Below are 19,607 nucleotides of genomic sequence, written 5' to 3' on the forward strand. Positions count from 1 at the left end.
GTGGCTTCACACTTTCAACTGATTCGTAAGGCTTTCTTCTTTGGTCTGATGGTTCTGGACAGAATCTTTCTAACAACATGGGCTATGGAGTTTCGTTAGTGAAAGGTGGGGGTCTATCAGTGGGAGAAGTGGTGGGCTTGTTTTCTAACAACATGGGCTATGGAGTTTCATCAATGCAGGTGGGGGTCTATCAGTGGGAGAAGGGGTGTTCTTGTATCTTGATCTTGTTGGAGCCATCCACGTTGCACTCTGCATATGTCGCTTTCTCCGCCTCCTCAATTTGATATTTCTTTGGTTGCGTTGATGTCGTTGTCGTTGGCTTGCTTTCTTGTCGATCAATGCTGATGGCAGCCTCTTAGCACATAGGAAGGTATGGCATTTCATAGCTGTAGTGATCAAGACTGTTGATCTAACAAGTTGCTTCGGCATTATTCTTCGATGGGTGCTTTGCGAATGAGCTGCAAGTCCACTTGAAGGCAAGGTGTCAAACACGTCATCACCTTCATCCGAGTCTGGAGGACTCGACTGTGGGGCAGGTTGATAACATTCAACGTGCAAAGGTCCATCAACTTCAGCATCAGATTCTATTGTGTTTCCTTGACTTTGACCAGGGCTTCTCGCGCTGATCTTGACAGCTGGACAAGCTTCTGTTAAGTCCAGACCTTGCTGGTGTATTTCTTGGCATTCACAGTCTTCTTCTAAAGCTACGTACGTACAGTTCTTGTCAAACACATAGTTGCAGTAATCAAGCTTCGAGTTCCTCTCGTAGACACTGGCAGATAGAAGACAGAAGTCTTTAAGGCCCACAGCAACAGGCTTGGACACAGACCCAACGTTGTCTTGATCTGTTTGGCTGGTTGAGGTACTCATATCAGGTTTATCTGTAGCTAAAGCTTCGGTCAAACTATAGGTCTCTTCTATTGTTTCTTCAGCGGTCTCATTCTGCTTTTCGTTGAAACAGAAACAGCTATCTTCTCTTTTCATTTCTTGTGGGCCACATTCGTTTGGTTTGCTATCACAGTAACAGACAGCACAACCATCACTAGCATCCCTATCGTAATTGTCTGTATCGCCACGTCCTTGGTTGGACAATTGTTCGCTATTCATCAATGGTGTAGCTCTTTCATCAGTCGACTCAATCTGATCCTGCAGGGTGTTCAGCAGCTCATTCATCATGATTCTCGTTTGATCTTTTATCGTATCTCTTCGTTCTACTGTCTTGTTGGGCGTGGTTGCTATTTGTTCATTTTCATTCATGGCTTTGGTCAACTGGTAAAATGAAGAAAATCTGGTGTTGATTTCTGATTCTATCTCCTTAATGCTCTCTTTCACCGAGTTCATTTTGTATTGCAAAGTTCTCAGGAGCTCCATCGTATTAGGTTTGATTTCAAATTGGCAAGTGTCTGGATTCTCATCTTCCTCCAACAGGGCTTGTCTGAGACGTGCTGTTAGCGTTTCCTTATTTCCGTTAAGCTGTAGACCTCTTTCTCGAAGCTCTTGTCTAAGTTCTTTCATGTCAAGTTCATTAAGAAGTTTGATGGAACACATTCTAGCCAGAAATATCCCACTTCTGACACCAATTGTTACGTATTTCTGAATCTTCTGGCTAGATGTATTAGTTGGCACACAAATAAAAACACAGCAAAGAACTTGACGACTAAACTTTCAGTTGCATATAAATTTAATGACTATTAACTCTAACATTACTGTAACATGTAGCGTAGAAGACTGTACAATATCTGTCAGTTTACAGTTAGCTATACTTCGTTGCACTGCATCTCTTCACTTCGTTGCACTTCATCTCTTCTCAACTTGCATCGAGCCGTATTCCACAGAACAGACCAACGACACACTTCCCAGTGTCGCTCCAGGTCTCCCAAAGCTGAACCAAGTCGTACTCAAGTCTACCGAATCAGAGCCGCACACGTCTTACATCGACTGTATCGACTGTAACGGCTCAAGTCCACTGTAGTTCACTGTATAGACTTTAACGACAGTAGTCCACTCCAGTTAACTCTACCCTAGTTAACTTGCATCGAGTCGTACACATTTCTCTTCCACAGAGCCGCACACGTCTTACATAGTCTGTATCGACTGTAACGGCTCACTCACGACTCCATACGACTGACTTTAACATTAACTCTCTGGCTTATATAGAGTCCCTAATCGCTTGTCCAAAGTTGCACAAACAGGGCTAGTATCCTCTGAAATAACACGTGAGGAAACGTCACATCCTGTCTTTGTTTATACATGTAGATTCCAGAAAACATCGGCTGCAGTGTCATCAAGTTGGGGTCACACGTAGTGACCTCTATCTGTCACTGTTCATTAGTAACTGTCCCCCTACTTAGATCTGTTCGTCCCCTGGAACAACACGTGAGGGCACGTCACATCCTGTCTTTGTTTGTACATGTAGATTCCAGAGGACACTCGCTGCTGTGTCATCTCGCCGGGGTCATACGTTGACCTCTACCTATCACTGTTCATTTGTAACACTGCCCCCTTCTTAAATCTGTTCGTCCCGAACAGATTCTACTTCACCACGATACTGATGAAATCGATCGACGATCAAGTAGGAAGCTTTGGTGGTTGCCCCCTTCTCAGAGATGTTCTTTCAAACTGGCAGTTGTCCATCTTCTTTCCATAGAAGAATAGGAGCCAAATCCTCATTTTTCAGCAGTTCCTCACAAATGTTTTCATCAATCTTGGTATGGAAACATCGACCTTCAGATGACGACATAAGGCACTCTTGTCGAGAAAATTCATCAGCATTCTAACGAGTTCGTGCTTCACTGGCTAAGTTTTACATTTTCAAGCATCTTTTTACAGATGGGTTAGGGCTTTTTCCAGAGCTTCTTCAGAGATGACCAGGTTCATTACAGTACAGCAATATTCACATGTTCTTCTTACAACAGCAACTGACTTTGGGTTTGTACGATGCCTGTTGGGTTGATCTTCTCGCACAGTTTTATTTGTACAGTTCTATCTCAGATGGTTACTCACTTCACAGTTCTGGCATCTTAAACTAGTTCTGTCCTTCTTGCTTCTGACTTGATTATCGTTCTTCTAAAACCTCTGTTATACTTCATCAAACCTATTCTAATGAGGAATGTTCTTAGATTATTCTTTAGTGGCTTCACACTTTCAACTGATTCGTAAGGCTTTCTTCTTTGGTCTGATGGTTCTGGACAGAATCTTTCTAACAACATGGGCTATGGAGTTTCGTTAGTGAAAGGTGGGGGTCTATCAGTGGGAGAAGTGGTGGGCTTGTTTTCTAACAACATGGGCTATGGAGTTTCATCAATGCAGGTGGGGGTCTATCAGTGGGAGAAGGGGTGTTCTTGTATCTTGATCTTGTTGGAGCCATCCACGTTGCACTCTGCATATGTCGCTTTCTCCGCCTCCTCAATTTGATATTTCTTTGGTTGCGTTGATGTCGTTGTCGTTGGCTTGCTTTCTTGTCGATCAATGCTGATGGCAGCCTCTTAGCACATAGGAAGGTATGGCATTTCATAGCTGTAGTGATCAAGACTGTTGATCTAACAAGTTGCTTCGGCATTATTCTTCGATGGGTGCTTTGCGAATGAGCTGCAAGTCCACTTGAAGGCAAGGTGTCAAACACGTCATCACCTTCATCCGAGTCTGGAGGACTCGACTGTGGGGCAGGTTGATAACATTCAACGTGCAAAGGTCCATCAACTTCAGCATCAGATTCTATTGTGTTTCCTTGACTTTGACCAGGGCTTCTCGCGCTGATCTTGACAGCTGGACAAGCTTCTGTTAAGTCCAGACCTTGCTGGTGTATTTCTTGGCATTCACAGTCTTCTTCTAAAGCTACGTACGTACAGTTCTTGTCAAACACATAGTTGCAGTAATCAAGCTTCGAGTTCCTCTCGTAGACACTGGCAGATAGAAGACAGAAGTCTTTAAGGCCCACAGCAACAGGCTTGGACACAGACCCAACGTTGTCTTGATCTGTTTGGCTGGTTGAGGTACTCATATCAGGTTTATCTGTAGCTAAAGCTTCGGTCAAACTATAGGTCTCTTCTATTGTTTCTTCAGCGGTCTCATTCTGCTTTTCGTTGAAACAGAAACAGCTATCTTCTCTTTTCATTTCTTGTGGGCCACATTCGTTTGGTTTGCTATCACAGTAACAGACAGCACAACCATCACTAGCATCCCTATCGTAATTGTCTGTATCGCCACGTCCTTGGTTGGACAATTGTTCGCTATTCATCAATGGTGTAGCTCTTTCATCAGTCGACTCAATCTGATCCTGCAGGGTGTTCAGCAGCTCATTCATCATGATTCTCGTTTGATCTTTTATCGTATCTCTTCGTTCTACTGTCTTGTTGGGCGTGGTTGCTATTTGTTCATTTTCATTCATGGCTTTGGTCAACTGGTAAAATGAAGAAAATCTGGTGTTGATTTCTGATTCTATCTCCTTAATGCTCTCTTTCACCGAGTTCATTTTGTATTGCAAAGTTCTCAGGAGCTCCATCGTATTAGGTTTGATTTCAAATTGGCAAGTGTCTGGATTCTCATCTTCCTCCAACAGGGCTTGTCTGAGACGTGCTGTTAGCGTTTCCTTATTTCCGTTAAGCTGTAGACCTCTTTCTCGAAGCTCTTGTCTAAGTTCTTTCATGTCAAGTTCATTAAGAAGTTTGATGGAACACATTCTAGCCAGAAATATCCCACTTCTGACACCAATTGTTACGTATTTCTGAATCTTCTGGCTAGATGTATTAGTTGGCACACAAATAAAAACACAGCAAAGAACTTGACGACTAAACTTTCAGTTGCATATAAATTTAATGACTATTAACTCTAACATTACTGTAACATGTAGCGTAGAAGACTGTACAATATCTGTCAGTTTACAGTTAGCTATACTTCGTTGCACTGCATCTCTTCACTTCGTTGCACTTCATCTCTTCTCAACTTGCATCGAGCCGTATTCCACAGAACAGACCAACGACACACTTCCCAGTGTCGCTCCAGGTCTCCCAAAGCTGAACCAAGTCGTACTCAAGTCTACCGAATCAGAGCCGCACACGTCTTACATCGACTGTATCGACTGTAACGGCTCAAGTCCACTGTAGTTCACTGTATAGACTTTAACGACAGTAGTCCACTCCAGTTAACTCTACCCTAGTTAACTTGCATCGAGTCGTACACATTTCTCTTCCACAGAGCCGCACACGTCTTACATAGTCTGTATCGACTGTAACGGCTCACTCACGACTCCATACGACTGACTTTAACATTAACTCTCTGGCTTATATAGAGTCCCTAATCGCTTGTCCAAAGTTGCACAAACAGGGCTAGTATCCTCTGAAATAACACGTGAGGAAACGTCACATCCTGTCTTTGTTTATACATGTAGATTCCAGAAAACATCGGCTGCAGTGTCATCAAGTTGGGGTCACACGTAGTGACCTCTATCTGTCACTGTTCATTAGTAACTGTCCCCCTACTTAGATCTGTTCGTCCCCTGGAACAACACGTGAGGGCACGTCACATCCTGTCTTTGTTTGTACATGTAGATTCCAGAGGACACTCGCTGCTGTGTCATCTCGCCGGGGTCATACGTTGACCTCTACCTATCACTGTTCATTTGTAACAATATAGTCTAGATATAGACGAACTTCTATACATATAGTTTGGATCTAGATCTACTTCTATATCTAGAATCTTGATGTAATGTGGTGATTGTGTTTGTATATAGCATTATAAACAACACTTTGATAGAATCTTGAATGTAAGATTTAAGGAATTCTATATCTATTTATTATTATTTCATTGGTCCATTGGTTGGGCCAGAGTAACAGCGCTTGAAGTTTATTATTGTCGCTTGAGGCCTGAATTTTAGAGCCTAGTCGTATAGTAAAAATAATATAGAAGTCAGTTTTCATAATTATGTATATTTAATAGTTAACATTTGATGCGTTGTGTACAACTACTGTAACCCTGATTACTTTTGTTAAAGCTAAGTTTTGTTGTTAATTCATCTCTGGCGTCTCTTTGATTTATTTATGTGTCATGTTTAAGCACTGGCGGATCCAGGGGGGGGGGGGCGGTAGGGGCGATCGCCCCCCCACTCGGCCGACCCCCCCCCCTTCGGGGCGGACGAACTTTATTATAGGATTCACACAATTTGTATACGAATTTATTACTTATGTTTAAAATATATACTAATTATTTATATTTCAACCTATTTTTAGATTATTTCGCCCCCCCTCTAGTATGTTGGCCGATTTGGTGGGGTCGGGAGGGGGCGATGGTATCAATCCCGCCCCCCCCCCCTTTAACTTTCGAGTGGGGGGGCGGTCCAATTTATTGGTAGAAATCACAGCCTGCTAACAAAATCAATTAAATATCTATATCATTGTAACTTGTTATTGATATTTTAACCGATCTTTATATTATGTCGTTCCCTGTTTGCCGATTGGTGGGGGGAGGGGACGAATACCTCTTCTGCCCTTCCCACCTAAACCCTTTGAGTGGGGGGGGGCGGGCCGTTTTTATTGAGAAATCATAGTTTGTGAACAAAATTAGTTGAATTAATATATAAATTTTATATTATGTCGCTCCCTTTCTGGTACTTTGGCCGATTCGGTGGGGTGAGGGGGGGGGGGGCGGCGATTGCAAGTACTGCCCTCCCCACTCTAGCCCTCTGAGTGCTGGGGGGGCGGTCCTATTTTTGTGGAGAATCATAGTTTGTGAATAAAATTTGTTGAATATCTATATAATATAAACTACGTATTGATATGTGACCCATTGTAAATATGTCGTACCACACTCTAATCTCAAATTGTATCATTAGAAAATTTAAATGAAAAAGGATTGTACCAGGTGGGAGGGGCGATACATGCAATCGCATTTCCCCCATCGGACAAATCAATACTTTTTCTTTTTGTATTATAGTTAAGAAATTACAAAATTAAAAAAATCTGTCACTAATATAATTTATATATTATATAAATTAAATTCTTATATCGAGTCGCCCCATACCTATTCTTTAATGCCAAATGCAATCTTTAGCAGAAATTAGTAAAGGAGCGAGGATTAATCGTTTTCACTCTACCGCCATTCCCATTTCCAGACAGAGTTTTTGTAATTTCACATGAAGTTATCATAAGTATTTTAAGAATGACTTTGCATTGGAAAAGTTAGAATTCAAACGAAATTTTTCAGTATAAGAGTCATGATTGAGATGAGTTCTAGACTCAAATAACATTTTCATAGTCGCCTTTTCCCAACCTTTACTCAATCTGATATTTTTCTAGCTAAATAAATTTGGGACTATAACTCACAATTTATGCTAGAGTTTTCTTGAATATTATTTATCGAATAAGTTTTTTTTCGGCGGCGAACCTCAAAGCAAAAATCTAAATACGTGGGGTATCCTATCTTTTCAAGGAACAAATCGGTTTTATTTGCAATGTATTATGGGTCTATAAATTCAAATTAGAATATTTTTCAAGTACAACATTATTCGAAAGGTCGTTTTTTAATAGTATGAATAATGAGCTTCAGGTCAGGAGAATGCGTTTCTGCAGTGAAGAATGCAAGAAAACGCTTTTGGCGTCGGGGCTTCTCCCCGAACTCCATTTATGAGTAATGAGTTGTAGATGTGAGGAGATTACGTTTCTGCAGAGAAGAATGCAAGAAAACGCTTTTGGCGTCGGGGCTTCGCCCCGAACTTGATTTATGGGTAATGAGTTGTAGATGTCAGGAGAATGCGTTTCTGCAATGAAGAATGCAAGAAAACGCTTTTGGCGTCGGGGCTTCGTCCCGAACTCCATTTATGAATAATGAGCTGTACTTGTCAGGAGAATGCGTTTCTGCAGTGAAAAAAGCAAGAAAACGCTTTTGGCGTCGGGGCTTCGCCCCGAACTACATTGTGAAGAATGAGCTGTACTTGTCAGGAGAATGCGTATCTGCAGTCAAAAAAGCAAGAAAACGCTTATGGCGTCGGGGCTTCGCCCCGAACTCCATTGATGAATAATGAGCTGTACTTGTCAGGCGAATGCGTTTCTGCAGTGAAAAAAGCAAGAAAACGCTTATGGCGTCGGGGTATCGCCCCGAACTCCATTGATGAATAATGAGCTGTACTTGTCAGGAGAATGCGTTTCTGCAGTGAAAAAAAGCAAGAAAACGCTTATGGCGTCGGGGCTTCGCCCCGAACTTCACCAGAGAACCTTATAGCGCTGCCCCAGTTGTTTTGGTTTACGCCGAAGGTTGAGAAATGCTGCTTTTTTTATTCTCATATATATATATATATATATATATATAATATATATATATATATATATATATATATATATATATATATATATATATATATATATATATATATATATACATATATATGTGTGTGCGTGTGTGTGTGCGTGTGTGTGCGCGCGCGCTGTATGCACGTTTATGCGTAGGGTTAGGGTTTACTGGGCGTTAGGGTTAGGGTTTGGAAAAAAATCGCCCCCCCCACTCCAAAGTTCTGGATCCGCTAGTGTGTTTAAGCCAAGTTTGGAGTTCTCAACAAGTAATCTATATTGGATTCACTTAAAAATATAAGCGAAGCAAAGGTAATATATCAATAAACTTAAAACAACTTAAAATTTAATTACAAAAGTTGTTTTTTTGTTTTTTGTTTTTTAAGATGAATAATCCCAGCGATATATATTTATACCTTTTGACATAGACCTGGAATACGATGCGCAAAGTTTTCCTGAACATTAATTGAATCAATAATGCCTTACATTTGGAAACGCGATACTCTTTCAAAAACGCAATAGTCCTTTCAAAGGCGAAAGTTGAATAGAGGTATTGTACACACACACAAAATTCTATACAAAATGTTTGTTAAATAAAAAGAAAAAAAAAAGACTTTTTTTTTGTTTTAGATAATTGTCTTTTTAGAGAGGAAGAGAAAGTAAGCTGTTATTGGAACCATGTCTTAAAATGAACATAAAAATGTATTACTACAGACTTTGTTAAAAAACATTAGAATTATTAAAACCCTAACCCTAACATTATCTTAATATGTTCTGGTCGTATGTTAGTTTTGGTACACGTGTTAACCCATTAACTGGCACGATATCCAGAAAGGGATCTTGGACTTTTACCCAACTACAAACACCATCTGTCGTTGAAAAATAATGATATTCTATCGCTAGATCAGGATGTCATAGTTGATTAAAAACCTCAAACGTATCGCGTGTACGAGTCACCTTGCTCACAGTTTTACAGAGCAGGTAACATATTTTGTGAGTCACAATGCTATTTACTTTAATCGCAAAATTTAATGCTAAACATTGCAAATGGTTTCTAACCCTGAATGAGTAATGCATGATCTAGTATTTTTTATGTCATTTTAATTTATCTTATAAAATAAAATGAAGATGTTAATACCTATGTCAATCTAGTCATGCATGTTAACCAATTATTTAAATTCTAACAAGTCATTGGTTTTCCTGCCAGACTCAGGCAACCACTTCCATACTCTAATAGCACTAGAGAAAAAAGAGCATTTGTAAAAATATGTTCTAGTATATGAAAAGAGGAATGTGCCTTATCTTTGTGTCTTTCTGAGTATTTTATCTAATTTTATTTTTGTATATGAAGATTTTGGTGTTTTATGTATAATTGCTACTTTACTTTTAAGTCTTCTATCCTGAAGGCTTTCTAAATTTTAGTGATTTTACTAAAGGTGTTACTCTAGTCAAATGTGAACGATAAGTGAGTTGTGACCAAATATGTTAGGGCTACATTATAGGTCAAGTTTCGTCCATATCCGTACGAAGCTCTGTATCATTCATTATGGTTCTCAAACAAATAATTAATCGAGAAAAGAATTGAGGAACTTTTAATAATAAAATCGTTTTAAAGGAAGTTAAAGAGGAAAATATGTTTAAATTCAATTCACATTCTTAGTTTCCAAGTATATCCGCTGTTAAAAGACCATGTAGCAGGATTCTCAAACAATTTATTCAATGAAGTTACGAATCATATTTGAACTCTTGACCTTCTAGCAAGATATTCAATTCTTATATAATTCAGAAGAATGACTTTAATGAATATTTTGAAGATAATTTGTTAGAAATGGGACATTGTTTTGTATATTTAGATAAAAAAATTAAAGTTTATTTACGACAATGTTATTTTAGTCATGATTTTGATAGACAATTAAATTAGCTTAACCTTAGTTTAATAGATATATTTCAGACTTTTGTTTTTAATAAAAATAATTAACACCCAAAACAAACTATTTTGGATAATTATTTGTTATATTTTATTGACGTTTTAGAGAGAAAGTTAAATATAATGTAAATCAGATGAGTCATTTCAAACAGTTTTTGGGGATAATTTGGTTTTCATAAATATCCAAATCAACATATTATCGTGAATGAAATTTTGCTACGTTTCAGCAAGGGAATAAAATATAATATAAGTCAAAAGAGCAATTTTTAAACGTCATTCAGCATTTTTAGCGGCCCCGAAAGGGGAAAAGACGCTATTAGTTTTGTGCGAAATGTCTGTCCGTCTGTCCGTCCGTCCCGTTTAGATCTCATAAACTAGAAAAGATATTTAAAATCCGACATCACAATATTTTAGACCATTCAAAGTTCTGATGCAACGGCTACATTTTTTTTTCTGAAAGCGAAAAATCTAATTTTTAAAATCAGTTATGCAAGGAGTTTTTTTAAAGAGAAAAAGCTAATTAATATGCATTATAATTTAGACAAAATTTAAAATGAATAGTGATCTTATAAACTACATTTTTCTGAACATTTTATTTATAGCGGAAATTATTATTATTTTTTTTTTTGAGGATAGGAATAAGGGGTTGAGCCTTTTTAAAACAATTAGATCAATTTTAAGACATCATTTAGGCCAGGGGAGGCGCGGTGGCTGAGCAGTAAAGCGTTTGGCTTCCGGGGTCCCGGGTTCGAATCTTGGTGAAGACTGGGATTTTCAACTTTGGAATCTTTTGGCGCCTCTGAGTCCACTCAGCTCTAATGGGTACCTGACATTAGTTGGGGAAAAGTATAGGCGGTTGGTCGTTGTGCTAGCTACATGACACCCTCGCTAATCGTAGGCCACAAAAGCAGATGAACTTTACATCATCTGCCCTATAGACCACAAGGTCGAAAAGGAGTACTAGTTAGGCCAGGTTCACATCTAACTTAACATTCACTTACACCTATCCTTTGATCTGCGGGACCGTTGGGACACTACAAAAGATCAGTTAACCTTTTTTCTCCATTCTGATCTCTCATTTGTCTTTGATATAATTTCATTTGAATGTTCTTTTTGAAAATATTGAAGCCTGCCTGGGTGGACCACTTTGGGAGCCGATTTTGAGTTTGTGTTTCCACACAAACTGTCTTTTGTAATCTTGTTTTGTTTTTAGATAATGCACAAACAACGGGGGAAAATATCGATAATTAGAGTTTTATGACATTTTCACAAGAAAATTAATTGTAATCTATATATAATTATCTTCTTCCCTCAAGAGTTTGGACGAGAAGCAAAATGTAAAGTAAAGATTACTCTCTTATTTTTGCGGAAAGTTATTCCAACAAAAAAAAAACAAGAAAGGGGGGAGAACACGTTTTCACAGCTCGCTGCGGATGGCTGCGCGCTGGACTGTTTAACCCTGCCCCCCCCCCCATCCCCCTTCGTCCTGGAATTAAACTATCGTCAACTCTGAAGGAACATCCGAAACTTGTAAAACATTTTATAAACAAACATTTTACAAACACTAAATAGCAGCGCCGGACTTAACCATTGTGGGGCCCTATTCGAAACCGATTTCGCGGGTCCAAGTTTGGGTAGGGAAGCGGATATTAAATGAAATTTAATAGCTTGTATTAGAAAATAAATTCGTCTTTTTATTCATTCTTTACAACGTACAGCATTACTTTACGAGCCTTGCGTTTAGCAAAGTGATACAGTATATACCAGTGGTTCCCAAACTTTTTTGTCTCGTAGACCCCTTGCCATGTTTTTAAGTTTTCGGTAGACCCCCCAGCATTTTTTTGAAAATTCATTAACTTCAGATGTGCTTTTCTCACTGACTACTATGCGATATATATTTATTGATGACATTCAAAGCAAAATAAAGCAAAATAAAATTTAATATGCATTACAAGAAGTAACTAAACAACAACAACAAAAAAAAAAACGCCTATTGGTGGGCAGCTTTGATAATAAAATGTCAATCTTGGGCTTCAATTTAGTTCGGGTTAACATTCTATCTTCTCGATTAGATGATGTCTGACTGATTTAAATTTGGAAAAAGGAAAAAGGAAAGTAAGAAAATTTATCATTGTCATTGTATGCTTCATTAATTTAATCCTCACATGAAACTCTGAGATTATGCCTTCGTGTTGATCAAATTTAGGTTATCACATTGTAGCTGCAAGTTAACCTCATTCAATGTATGAAACAAGTTTGTGAAATAGACTATGTCCGATTCCATTTTAATTTCTGTGTTTTAAAATAGGATCTGAGCAACCAAGAACTCAAAAAAAATAGTGTCAAAGATAAGCCTTTCGAAAACTATCATACTTCAGCGTGAAGGAGCAATTGATCAAAATTTCAGGCAAAAAGCAATGCTTTATGAATTTCTTGATTCATAACAAACATATAAAAATACCACTACATTATCAGGCTTGTTAAAAAAGTAAATCGTAATAACACGATAACCATTCATTGTCCAAAACTCATTTCACCATTACACCTTTGAACTGTATTGTTACTTAGAGGAATTTTTAATGATATCAGATATAGGATTGTGTAAAACCGATTGTAAAACCTCTTCAATGGTAGTCAAAGACAATATTTTGCTTATAGTGTGCAGTTTTTTAGAGTTTGATATAAGCCTAAGTAAACATATTGTAAGACGCTCCCAAACCTATTCTGCTTTATGATGTTTAATCAACATTTTTCTACTGTGGCTTGATTCTGAATTTAAAAGTTTTCAAAAGTATTTCAAATCTTAATCTATTTTATTTCATGTTGACTTTTCTCGATGTTCCAGCTTCGATGGTTTCATAGCGACATAGCTTCAAACTTTGTTACATAAAAATAAAGAACAAATGCAATAGTTGTTCAACAAAGAAAGAATGAAACCAAATTTTTAATAACCAACAATTTACGGTCAACATTTTATTTTATAGACTCGGCCATTAAATTGTTACTTTCATGTAGACACAATTAAGGTATTTAAAATAATAGGCTACGTTAAAATTTTTAAATAAAAAAAAAATCATTCCACTAACAGGGTTAAAATTCAAAGGATTAACTAAGGTACAAATCATGTGTGAATGAGTCAATTTCATGAATGATCGTAGACCCCCATTAACAGGCCATAGACCCCCAATTTATTTTTTTACTTCCGTAGACCCCTTGGAAGTCCTCGTAGACCCCTGGGGGTCTATATAGACCACTTTTGGAATCACTGGTATATACTAAATGTTTCAATCTACCTTTGAGAATTGTTGACCTCGAGTAATTAGTTTGAGAAGCTTCTTTCACCAGATTACACAATTACGGCTAATGCATAATGCCGTTTTTATATATCTCGCGTAGGATTGGCGTTTTCCATATTGAATGACACCCCAAAGTGACAATTTTTGTCTAAATATTCCCGAATATTTTAAGTATTTTTTGTAATTTCTTGAGATTTCCGGGAGCTCCTGGTAAATCGACAGGAGGGCGCGGGAAATCTGTTTTAAGTTATAATACGGTTTATTTTAATAATGTATACACCTTGAATTAGAGCGGGTCCTAAGAAAGTGAGGGGCCCCCTGCGGTCGGATAAGTTGCAGTGGCCTAAGGCCGGCCCTGCAAATTAGCGGCGTATGCACCGGTTGACTAGTATAATTTAAAATATCAATTTTTAATAATCTTTCGCGTTAATATGTTTTCATAAAGCATCCGGAACAACCTTATAGTGCTAAAGAGATTTTGCAAAGTATTAATTAAAAGAAAATTAATGTTAATTTAAGTCAGAAGAATTATTTGAAATAATCATTTAACGTTAGTATGTTAGTGAATGACATTTCTTCTTCCAACAGCAGGCTTTTGCTGCTGAGCTGAGAGCTCTTTTGCAAGCTGTGCCAAGGAAAACAAGTGTGCTTTTTTCTTCAGTTGTTCGGCACAGCCGTACAGGGTGTTAGTTATGTTGGACTGTACTGGAAGTAGGGTCTGCCTAAGGTGGATTAGGAAGGGGCATTCATAGAGGATATTTATTCATAGAGGTTTACACATGTAATTTTAATATAACATAACTAGGCAGAGAGATATCATACTTTAATACTTATTTGTTGTTTTTTTATCCGGAATAGCTTATTTTTTATAATGATTTTTTTTTGGAGAAAATTAAGTCTAATTTAAGTTAGCAGAGCAATATCAAGTAGGAATTCTTTATCATTTACTTTTCATTTAAATCTATAACAACCAATTATCAAAAAAAAATTTGTCTTTGTTTTATCAAGAAAATAATAAGTAATATAGGTCAAAAGTTCAATTTCAAATATATATTATATGGTGTTAAATTGTTTTAAATAATCTTGTATTGATAATATAAAAAAAATCATTTTGGGTCTATTTCATTTTTCTAAAAAAAAAAATTTGGAAAACTATTATCGATATTATCACTTTTAAGCGTTTTGCGAGATAATAAAATAATAAAAAGGTTAGAAGAATCATTTTCACAATCAATGAACAATCAATGTTTTTTATATCATAAAACGATACAACCTATTGTCAAGAATGTCAATTATCTACGTTCCGGCAAGAAAATTAAATATAATGCAATTGTGGAGATCAATTTGAAGCAATCATGTGACTAAATGTGTTTTCTATTTGAAAATGTGTAATGTCTATTATTAACTCTTCTCTATGTAATTATTTTTCAAGTTCCAACGGAGTTATTCATTATAACATAATGTTACGAATCTCACTATGCAGGCTCTCTGCAAACTGCACCATACACCACCAACTGAAAGAACTTGACAACTCAGGGCTCCAAAATAACGTAATAGTTTAATGTCAATAAAATAACAGCCAATACTGTACAATTGGCAGCACCTAACACAAAACTGTACAAATATCTCTCAGCCGTATCAACTCTTGCACTGGTCTCTCTGTCTCGTCTTGGACTTGTACTGAGCCGTCGTAACGAACTGTTGATCGGGATGTTGTAACTGACTCGTCTCTGATACCTTCGCTCTTTATATAGGATCCCTTCTGGCCTTCTAGAACCTGGCAGAACGTCGCTCGACCATTCTGGGTGGTCATATGACTACATCCCTCGTGACATTCCTGAGCTCTGTTCACGATGCCGATCCTACTCGAACCATCATGTTGACACTCGTCTCGGCTGACCGTCGTAACTCGTCACGGTTGACCGCTCGTCTAGCGCTGGCCTGGGGCAATTTGCTACGGCTGACTACACTCACACCACTACCCCCATCTGTGCCACCACCAGGTGCCAATACATTTTGGGGTCAGTGTCGTCGCAGTCTCTTCCAGAATGCATCACAGAAAGCTGCAAACTGCCTTAGAGAAGTCGGCTCCTGATTTTTCCTTAGGGTTCGCTCTCGAAGACTTTCTCATGATTGGGTATAGCTGTAAGGCAGGCATGTCAAACTCATTAATGTGAATGAGCCGCATTAAAACTTACTATGACCTAAGGGGCCGCAGGCAAAAATCAGTTACAAAACAGCGTAATAGTTTTATGTAAATTAGAAACAATACAATAGAATACAATAATTAATGGCATACCAGTCCCTTAGTTAGCTAAATTTGTAGTACTATCTGTTATTGAAAAATTAATATGATTACGTGTTATTTTTTTGTTCTAATGCTTAACATCTTTTCTGGGATACAATTTTATTAATGTCATGTTGAAGTTTGTTTTCCACTGACACTTTCATCACTGAAGACAAATTTTGATGAGATAATATCGAACGGTGAGGTGCTTTTGTAGCTTTAATTATGGAAATAAACTGCTCACAGAGATAAGTGTTTGCAAACAGCATGTATTCTGGCTGCAATTTTTTGCAATTCAACGTACCGTTCAGGGTAAATAACTGTAAAATTTTGGCACAGCCAATTCTATATTCTTCGCTTTCAACAAAGAATCTGACTGCTAAACTATCAGCTCTAGTTGCACATTTCCAGCAGCATTTTCAGAAGCAAATGAGAATGGAGAGAATGGAATGAAAATTTCTGCTCGTATGAAACGAAGTCAAGAAAAATGTCATTGAAAGCATCTACTAATGATTACAGATGTAAGACATATTTACCAAATGTTGTAGCCGTATTTAATCTTTTTAGTTCCTGACACGTTCAGAAGTGAACAAGATTTTCTCTTCATATTTGGTTTATCCACAGTCGTAAGTTTGCTTGAAAGTACTTCACATGATTACAAGCAGTTGTGACAATTTTGTCTAGCAGGTGACCAATGAGATCAACTGCCAATGCCAAATCCTGAACCCATTAGTCAGTTTGGAAATGTTCAACAGGTTCACCTTTCATGTTCAGAAACAATACAATTTCCTTTTCAATACTTTATGACATGAGAGTCAGCGGACTTCTGTGTAGTAGGGAACACAATCAAATTCATGTCCAATGTCATCCAGAAACATTGACAATTGGTGTGAAGCGTGGTCGAGAGGCCAAGTGCGCTTGAACTTGGCTTGGCTTGGCTGCCTAGAAGGGGGCTCGAGGTTCGACACCCGACTCGGGCAAAGTTGTGTTTACTGAGCGCCTAAAGGCAGCACGGAAAACCAACTCCTAGATACCCCCTCCCCCCCACCGGTCCACAAATGAGATTGGACCAAAAGCGCTCTGAGCATGCTATAAGCATGAAAGTAGCGCTATATAAAAGCTATAATAATAATAATAATAATGATTAAAACTAAGGGAAATAATAAAATTGACAGCGATTGAAAACGGTATTATGACATGTTGGAACTGTAATTGCTGTGCGCAGAATGTTTCTTAGTGAATGATGCTCTCAAAATTAGCAGATTTAAAATTAGCTAGTCTCTCCTATTTTTGCAAGTAGCTTTGCATCAAAACCATTTCATTTTATGGTTGGTGCGCCGTCCGTTGTTAGACTAGCTAGCTTTACCAAAGGTAAATTGTACTGCAATATCATCACCTCTAATTTCTCAAAAACATCCTCGCTTGTTGTGGTGTTATGCAAAGAACAGAGCTCCTCGTGTATGTCAAAATTCCTGTCACAGGTCCTTATCAATATAACCAACTGTGCTACACCCGTTACATCGGTTGACTCATGGAGAGCAAATGACATGTCATTTATTCTATCTGCCACAGTGTTCCTAGTTAACGCTATTTCTGTGAATGCTTTCACCTTTCTGGACAAATTACTTCGGCTTTAACGACACATTCCATCATAAAATAACATTCACTAAATGATTCGCTATGACTTACAATTAAGTTTGACAAAATATAGCTTGCTATCACTACAGACTCACTCTCGTTGTTCAATTTAACAAATACTATTTTTCGATTCAAGTAGCTTGTCGTCTCATATTTTCCAGCGTAACAGTTTAAACATTATTTTCATGATTTTTAGGTGGCTAAGCGGGCCGCACGCAAAGTGGTCGCGGGACGCATGCGGCCCCCGAACGCCGTGTTTGACATGCCTGCTGTAAGGCAGCAGAGGTTTTAATTCAGAGTTCACACATTCATAACTGAAGCTAACTGGTTTAGCCTGCGACCCTTCTCCTGTTAGTGAAAACAGTTCCGCAGAACTCAATATCTGAGCCACATGTGTGGGTCAGGAGTTGGACTTCTTTAAGACGCATGCCATTAGGAAACATTTGATAGATAAGGGAGTGCTTACAAGCATTGCTACTTCCGACAATGCCAACCATACTTATACTTCTTATTAAAAGTAACACAAAATATTTTATGCTTCGTGATTTAAAAAATATTTATTCTGTTCGATTAAAACATTCATACGAAAGCTCAATGAATTTTCGTATTTAAAAAAAAAAAAAGCAGCATCTGTGTCATGATTTTCATGTTTTAATACAACAAACAAAAACAGAACACCGATAACAAAATCAAACAACAAAACCTCTTTTGTTCTTCTGGCTTTTAAATTGGATTGGCCACACCTACATCACGCACTCTTTTGTGCTGAAGAGAGAGGAGCCCCACTTTGTGAGTACTATGACTCTCGCCTCACCGTGGAAAATATCCTCGTTGATTGCCCCAGATACCAGGATGTCAGGGAGAAATTTTTTAGAACACACACCTTGAAAACACTATTCGACAATATCCAACATGGGAAGGTACTGGGCTTTGTCCGGGAGGTGGGGTTGTGTACGAAGATCTGATTTTTGAAATGTGAGCATATAATATTTACATATGAATTTTACCAAATTATTAAATTTTTACGACCTTTACTATTGTAACTGTGAATAGACCTTGTTTTGAATGATTTAACTGTATAGAATTTAGCCCTTGTTATGTAAAGGGAGAGTGATCCTTAAAGGATTACGAGTACGACATGGCCTAAATTGTGCCGATGTGCCTAAACTCAAAACTCAAACTCAAACCCATTAAATCTTTAAAAACTATTTCAACTCTATGATTTCAACATTGTACATTTTGTTGTCTCTATGTCTAATGTTTTGTTTTGTGTAATGCACTCTTAAGATTAAGTCTATTATTATTATTTTTACATAGAATAACATGTCAAAAACACTTGAACATAAACACAATATAGCTATGTGTCCGTATGGGTTCAAATGTCTATTATTTCACTGGATAGCACTACCCAATAAACTAACTTCCGTTTTTCACATCTACCACAACCAAAGTAAAAAAAAATAAAATTGCCTGACCTATTTTCTGCTTTTATATATAGAAAAATGAAAATATGAGCAAATGAATGCAACCTATTTTGTATATTAAATCTTTTTATGCAATTTTGTATCAATTACAACTTAGGATAACTGCTTTTTTGCATAAAAATATGTCACTTTTGAATAAGAAATAGGAAGCATGCACAGACATATTTTGAAATCCTTATTGATAAGAATGGTTGTTTCTAATTCGTGTGACACAAATTGTAAGACACTTAGCTGAAAGAAAACCTCAAAGCCTTTTCAAACGTTCTCAGTTTACTTCATTATAGATATTCTCCAGTTCACTTAGAAGATTTTTACACATGTACCTTTTCCACTGAGCTTCCAATATTGTTGACTAGCTTTGATTTGACATAATATTTGGAGTTGACAAAAAGCTAAACATAGTATCACATTTTGTGTATGTTTTACCAATATTTATGAAGTTTGGTGTTCTTCACCAAGGATTAGGGTTAGGGTTAATCACATTAAAATATGTCAATCGCATGCCTTTTAGACCAACATTATTTAAGTTTAAGTTTAAGTTTCAAACTCCAAACAATACATTTTGTTTTTAAGTGCGCACGCTGGTCATGGGTCCGGAATTCATTAAACCCCTTCTCGCCAAGGTTTCAACGCCAATGTGTAGTTTAAATCTCTTGGCACAGCTGCTCGTTTATCGAGACATACATCTGTCTATATAAG

The sequence above is a fragment of the Biomphalaria glabrata genome, chromosome 14, assembly GCF_947242115.1.
Source record: "Biomphalaria glabrata chromosome 14, xgBioGlab47.1, whole genome shotgun sequence".
In the NCBI taxonomy this organism is placed as follows: domain Eukaryota; kingdom Metazoa; phylum Mollusca; class Gastropoda; family Planorbidae; genus Biomphalaria; species Biomphalaria glabrata.